Raw genomic sequence first — 7,854 nt, 5'->3', positions numbered from 1 at the left:
GAAAGTCGACCAGCTGGGAAAGTTATAGCATATAGTTTAATGTTCTTAACATGATAACAAGATTATGTTATGAGTTATTTTAGTCATATGATAGTCGTGTGTTACATTTTTGAGTTAAGGGATGTTCCACATACCAAATTAAAGCTCTACGAGTCTAGTTTCCAAAGCATTAAACTGTATGTTGATATGACGTTAGATTAGAAAGATATTCGTATTTTCGCGAGACTGTGCAAGTAGCTCCCATGGGACCCAGTTAGGCGGTGGGTGATTCTCCAACTTTTAAAGATCATGTCAAGGCTCATTTGGGGTCATTCTTCCACCCAAACAGACCCTATACTCTCCCATAATACTCGCAAATAAGTCTCCATAATTCTAGAGTGAAAACCACAGAGAAAAACATGAATCCAACGCTAGAGATCTCGTGGTGCTTGCTAGATCGTAGTCCTCCATCTTGTGGCTATTTTTATGATTCTTCAAGTGAAGTAACCTCAAGTTTCGTGTTGTTCTTGTTGATTAAGGTAATAATCAGTCCCTCCTTCATATATATATATATATATATATATATATATATATATATATATATATATATATATATATATATATATATATATATATATATTAGATTTTCAAGGCGAACTATAAGTGTTTTCACACCAACTTGAATACCAAAAGATGATTCAAGAAGAGAATACAACACCTATAGAGTTGTTTCTACTGGTTAAGGTGAGTATACCATCCTATTACATGTGCTTGAAGTTTTTTGTGTATTGGTTGCATTATTTTGAGCAAAATACTACAAGAGGAGGCTTGAAATGGTTTGAGATGTTATTTTTTTTAATTGACAGTTTTGGAAAGGTTGTTTCCATGAACTATAAATGGTTGGAAACCCTTGAAAATGACTCTTTTATGATATTTTTATTATAAAATATTGTCTACATGTTGAACTTGTTGTTGGTACTGTGAGTATGAAGAGAAATGACAACATAACAATGGAAAGTTGTACTTATTGTTGTTGTTAGATTGTTGGGCGGTTTGAGGGTGAATAGGAGGTTAGAAGTCCTCCCATAGTACTTACTATAGTCCTAGATATGTTGTTAAGTTAATGAATGAATGACTTTGGGGTTAAAGGGTTCAAAAGGGGTTCAATCTGAGCTAACCATTTGCCGTGTTAAATAGTTGTTTCCTTGGTAATGTTTATGCACTTGTTGTTGTGTAGCTTGATTTGTTTTGTGGTGCTGAAAGTATATAGATGAACGTTGTATGGGTTCCTGTTGGTTTATGGACTTGGTAAAGTGAGGTTACAGGAAATGCTGCCCAAATTTAGATAAACAAGCTACTAGTTTAAGTTGCAGACTTAGCCTTTACTCAGCACTGATTTTGAATCTCCTTATGCAATGGTAGATTGAGTTGAGTTGCTTGAAGAATTGCTTGGAAGGTATTAAGGACTCAACGGAGTTAAGGTATTTTAAGGCTTTCCTTTCTTTCCTTTTGTCATGATCCATATGATACAACGAAACGAGTAAACACGCAACTTTCACACAAGTGACTCTATTCTTAGAATTACTAGGGTTGCCTATGTTCTTGATTCCCCGTGTGTCCAATTATTATATTATTTGTTCATGAGTCTCAGAAAATACGTAAGTTGATAAAGTTTATCCGAAGGCATAATGATCTTATGACATTTGATCATGTACTGTTGTTTCAGTTCAAACAGTATCGCTACTTAGTCTTTCAGACATGTATTCCGATGTAGAGCTCACAACTCTGTATTTACCAGTTTTGGGCAATTTATCATGTATTAACGGTGTTTGCTATATTGAAGTTCTATTTCTATAATTTTTGTAGTTCTGGTTCTTTATTGTTATGTTTCGGCTTGCTTAGCCGGTGTGTTAGGCACCATCACGACGGGTTGGGATATTGGGTCATGACAGAAATCCAAACTCATCATACGAACTTATTGGGATCATCAAATCACCAATCTGAGGTCGTTTACTTAAAAACCAAACCTTGGTCAAATCTTTCAACTTTAAAGCTCCCGAATTGATAATTACTCTCCCGCATCAACATTGAACCTCTCGAAAATCGAAACCAACCATATACAAGTCATAATTCATAATATGAAGCTACTCAAAGTCTCAAACAAAATGCTAAAGCTCAAAACAACCATGTGGGTCGTTACATTATCCATCATTTAAACATATGCTCATCCTCGAACGTGCTAAAAATAGTTCCAATGTAGCCAAAATCACTATATAACTCTCCATACACATGCCCATGGGTGATCGCATGTCACCTCAATTTATATAATCCAATTAACACTATCCTGGCTGACTATTCTTCCTTCCACCTTAGCTTACAATCCTTAGAACCAAATTCCAACTTCCAGAACTTCCTCTAAGATCCGATTCACTAGGTCGATCTCAACAAACTGTGGAAAACTATAAATGTATTCCTAAGATATATCCACACAACATGCCACATAATACATATGCCCATAGCAATATATTCTGCCCACAATAGCTGCTCATTACCAAACCTAATACCTGTAATATAGCTCACGACAAATAAAACCTCATTCCAGACCTTCGCAATGCTACAATGAAAAAAAAATGTGTAGGAACTCATAACCACCCATCAACACAACAAGTCATGGAATTCTCTCGCTCGACAAGAACTATTACCAAATTATGAGCTGATTAATGACATTCTTCTTCCAAATATAACTTATAAAGATCTGATTACACTAATTACATGTCTAATAACCTCGTCTCACCCAGGACAAACTGCTCAACCGGCATGCCACATCTAATACCATCAAGAGCCTTATACGACGTGATTTGCGCACCAAAAAGCAACCGTTTGAATATGATTAATAATGGAAAGAGAACCAAAAGGGAAATATCCAACAAGTTTAACAGATACAATAGTAGAACATACTTCTATGAATCCATCCCGCAAAGGAGAAACAAAACACACAAAATGAGCACAAGGAATCATCTCCATCATAACTTCATTGCGGCGTGCAACCTGATCTACACAAATCACTTTTGTCGTGCGCAACCTGATCCACATTGTTATGCCCATGATGGAGGGTGGGCTGATGAGGGTGGTCAAGCAAGACTAACAAGCTTCTAGACAAGCAAACTTATGAAGAAGGGGAGCATATGTCACCTTAGTTGAATCCACATTGGAATGGGAAAGGAAATGGAAGAACTATATAAGGAATGTCACAAGTTCACATGGTACGCATGCTTTTGGGGCTCCATTTGGCGTAGCCCAAAAAGACAAATTTGTGTGGGCCTTGGCCCAAAGTGCACAATACGTTCCATGGTCTTGGATCATGACAAATATAGTGTCAAAGCAAAATCTTCCTAATTACGATGGTGGGGCAAACCTTAGTGAGGATGCTGAGTCCCAATGGGGGTTGTGTGTGATGCCCATGATGGAGGGCGGGCCAATGAGGGCAGGTCAAGCAGGCTTCTAGGCAGGCAAATTTCTAAAGAAGGGGTGCACATGTCACCTTAGGCGAATCCCACATCGGAATGGGAGAAGAAACTGAAGATCTATATAAGGCATGACATAAGTTCACATAGTATACGCGCTTTTGGGGCCTAACGTGGCGTAGCCCAAAAAGACAAATCCGTGCAGGCCTAGGCCTAAAACGGACAATACGTGCTATGGGCTTGGGTTATGACACACATATATCAACCCACATTGGAATACCTATCGAGCCGTAATGCTCATACATACTAAACACATATGTAGCAACAACAAGCATGTAAAGTGAATAAACATAATAATGGGGAGACGGATAGCATAACGGGCTGCGGAAAAGGGAAAGAATATTATTACACCCCATGATTTCGTACGTGACATTATGTCTTAAGTCATGTGACGTAAGTTCATAAATGAGATCATCTTTGAAATTTTATAAAGTTACCTTGGAACAAATCTTTAAGATCATGACTAACAAGAACCAAGTGTTGGAAGGCTTAGAAGCTAAACGGATTGAAGGAAATAAGTTACGTCGATAGTCGACCAACCGGGAAAGTTATAACATATACTTTTGGGGTGAGACTAAGGTTCTTAACATGATAATAAGGTTATGTTATGAGTTATTTTAGTCATGTGCTATGTTTTGGAGTTAAGGGATGATCCATATACCAAATTGAAGCCCTACGAGTCTAGTTTCCAAAGCATTAAATGGTATGTTGATATGACGTTAGATTAGATAGATATTCATATTTTTGCGAGACAGTGCAAGTAGCTGCCATGGGACTCAGTTAGGCGGTGGGTGATTCTCCAACCTTTAAAGATCATGTCAAGGCTCATTTGGGGTCATTTTACGACCCAAAACAGACCCTATAATCTCCCATAATACTCTCAAAGCAGTCTCCATGATTCTAGAGTGAAAACCACCAAGCAAAACGTGAATCCAATGTTATAGAACCCGTGGTGCTTGCTAGATTGTAGTCCTTCACCTTGTGGCTATTTTGGATTAAGGTAATAATCAGTCCCTCTTTCATATATATATATATATATATATATATATATATATATATATATATATATATATATATATAGATTTTGAAGGCGAACTACAAGTGTTTACACACCAATGTGAACACCAAAAGTTGATTCAAGAAGAGAATACAACACCTATAGCGTTGTGGTATTATTAAGGATAGTTATGGGCTCTGCTTTGCTGAAATTTCGTGTTGTTTCTACTGGTTAAGGTAAGTATACCATCCTATTACATGTGCTTGAAGTTTTTTGTGTGTTGTTTGCATTATTTTTAGCAAACTACTACAAGAGGAGACTTGAAATGGCTTGAAATGTTATTTTTTTAATTGATTGTTTTGGAAAAGTTGTTTTCATGAACTATAAATGGTTGGAAACCCTTGAAAATGACTCTCTTATGATGTTGTTATTATAAAATATTGTCTACATGTTGAACTTGTTGTTGGTACTGTAAGTATGAAGAGAAATGACAACATAACAATGGAAAGTTGTACTTATTGTTGTTGTTAGATTGGTGGGCAGTTTTAGGGTGAATTAGGAGATGAATATGAGGTTAGAAGTCCTCCCATTGTCCTTATTATCGTCCTGGCTATGTTGTTAAGTTAATGAATGAATGACTTTGGCGTTAAAGTGTTCAAAAGGGATTCAATCTGAGCTAACTGTTCGTCGTGTTAAATAGTTATTTTGTTGGTGATGTTTATGCACTTGTTGTTGTGTAGCTTGATTTGTTTTGTGGTGCCTGAAGTATATAGGTGAGCGTTGTATGGGTTCGTGTTAGTGTATGGACTTGGTAAAGTGAGGTTACAGGTGAGATGCTGCACAAATTTAGGTGAACGAGCTACTAGTTTAAGTTGCAGACTTAGCTTTTACTCAGCACTGATTTTGAATCTCCTTATGCTATGGTAGATTGAGTTGAGTTGTTTGAAGAATTGCTTCGAAGGTATTAAGGACTCAACGGAGTTAAGGTATTTTAAGGCTTTCCTTTCTTTCCTTTTGGCATGATCCATATGATACAACGAAACGAGCAAACACGCAACTTTCACACAAGTGACTCTATTCTTAGAATTACTAGGGTTGCCTATGTTCTTGATTCCCCATGTTTCCTATTATTATATCATTTGTTCATGGGTCCCAGAAAATACGTAAGTTGATAAAGTTTATCCGAAGGCATAATGATCTTATGACATTCCGAAAGATCTTATTGACTTACTTCATTATACATGTATATTATATGTACATGGGGTATGGGGAAAGGTTACGCACTACCACGTGATCAACTGGTATACGTTGATAATTTCGCCCATAGAGGCCGAGATGATTGTGATGACCCGATTGGCCATATAGAGTTTTAAACCTTAAATCTGTGTTTCGAAGTCTCCGATAGCTCCTTTAAGCATTCCTCGATTTGCGTGCACAGTCCGAGTGTTTTTCTTGAAGGCTTTTACGTTAAAATTTGATAAAATATTAAAGTTTGTCTTAAAAATCCATTTGAGTTGACTTCGGTCAATATTTTGAGCAAACGGACCCGAATCAGTGTTTTAATTGTCTTAGTGGGTCTGTCTCATGATTTGGGACTTGGGCGTATGCCCGGAATCGAATTCGGAGGTCCCTTGCTTGAGTTATCGCAATTTGTTAAAAATTTGATGTTTAAAGGTTTAAAGAATTTATAAATTGGACTGATATTTGACTTTGTTGATACCGGATTCGGATTGTGGTTCCGGAACTTGGTATAGGTCCATTACGATATTTATGACTTCTCTGCAAAATTTTGTGCAAAACCAAAGTGATTTGACGTGATTCGGACGTCCAGTTTTTAAAATAGAAATTCTAAAGTTTTCTTGAAAAATTCATTTGATTTGGTGCCCGATTCGTAGTTCTAGGTGTTATTTTGGTGTTTTGATCACGCAAGTGAGTTCGTATCAAGTTTTTGGACTTCTATGCATCTTTGGTTTGGATCCCCGGGGGCTCGGGTGAGTTTCGGTACGGAGCTTTTGAACTTAGAAAGTTTGCTAGTTTTTCACTTCTACTGGTTTCTGGTGTTTCCTTCTCCGTGGTCGCGAATATACTCTCGCGGTCGCAAAGGGTAAAATGGGCTAGGGGAGATTTTATTATACGCTAACGCGAAACTTTGGTCACGAACGCGGAGCATTAGGGGGCATGTTCTACACGAACGCAACCAGTCACATGCGAACACGTAGTGTTAGATAGGCTGGGCAGGGCAGCGTTAGATACGCGAATGCTAGCCCAATCTTGCGAACACGGAGGTAAGGCGGGCTATACCTTCGCGAACACGTGAAGTTACTCACGATTGCGTAATCCAGTTAGGCCATGCTCTTCGCGAACGCGTCAGGTTTCATGCGAACGCGATGAACACCTGACGCCAGTGATTTAAAATAGTCCCAAAACGGGATTTCTTCCATTTTTCATAAACTCTTCATTAGAGCTCGGCCTAGAGGTGATTTTGAAGGGAAAACTCAACACCAGTTCATAGGTTTATACACTGTAACTCATTTCCATCCATTTCTAACATAACCAATTAATTTCTAACTTTAATCTTTGTTCTTCCATGGTAGAAAACTAGGGATTTAAGAAAAATTGAGGGTTTTAGAAAATTAGGGATTTAGATCTCAAATCGAGGTCGGATTCCAAAACTAATTACATGATCGGGCTCGGGGGTGAATGGGAAAATAGCGGGGTCGATTTTTGTGGAAAAGTGTGGAAATCCTAAATTTATGAATTATAATAGATTCCTTTAGCAATATTTGACATTATTGAGTCAATTGTGGTTAGATATTTGTGGTTTGGAGACGGATTCTAGGGGAAAGGCTCCGGTAGATCTTTAAGTCGACTTTTGGAGCGAGGTAAGTGTCGTGGTTAGCCTTGACTCGAGGGATTGGGATTTATTTTCTCATTTGCTACTTGTTTAAATGTTGGATACAACGTATATGTGAGGTGACGAGTACTTATGTGTTGTTATTGGGTTAAAGCATGCGGGTGGGACTTGTTTCTTGTCATTTATTTATTTCTTTGATCATGATATCCATGCTTAGACTAGCTAATTACTAAATTGATCATTCTTTCCGCATTTATATGCTTTTTCTGATAATTGAATATTGTTTCTGAAGAAGAAATTGGTATTGTGGAACCATTGTTGACTTAAGACTTGATCTTGCTTATTCTATCTCTATGTTGTTATATGTTCATTGTTACATGGTAAGGGAGAGTGTTAATGTATGAATGGTGATGATGTGCCGTATTGGAGTGTTAATGCACGAAAGGTGATGTCGTGCCATATTTGAGAGTAAAAGCATGAAGGGTGATATTGTGCCGTAT

This window comes from Nicotiana tomentosiformis, chromosome 2 (genome assembly GCF_000390325.3).
Source record: "Nicotiana tomentosiformis chromosome 2, ASM39032v3, whole genome shotgun sequence".
Taxonomy (NCBI): Eukaryota; Viridiplantae; Streptophyta; class Magnoliopsida; order Solanales; family Solanaceae; genus Nicotiana; species Nicotiana tomentosiformis.
Note: the sequence above shows the minus strand (reverse complement) of the source record.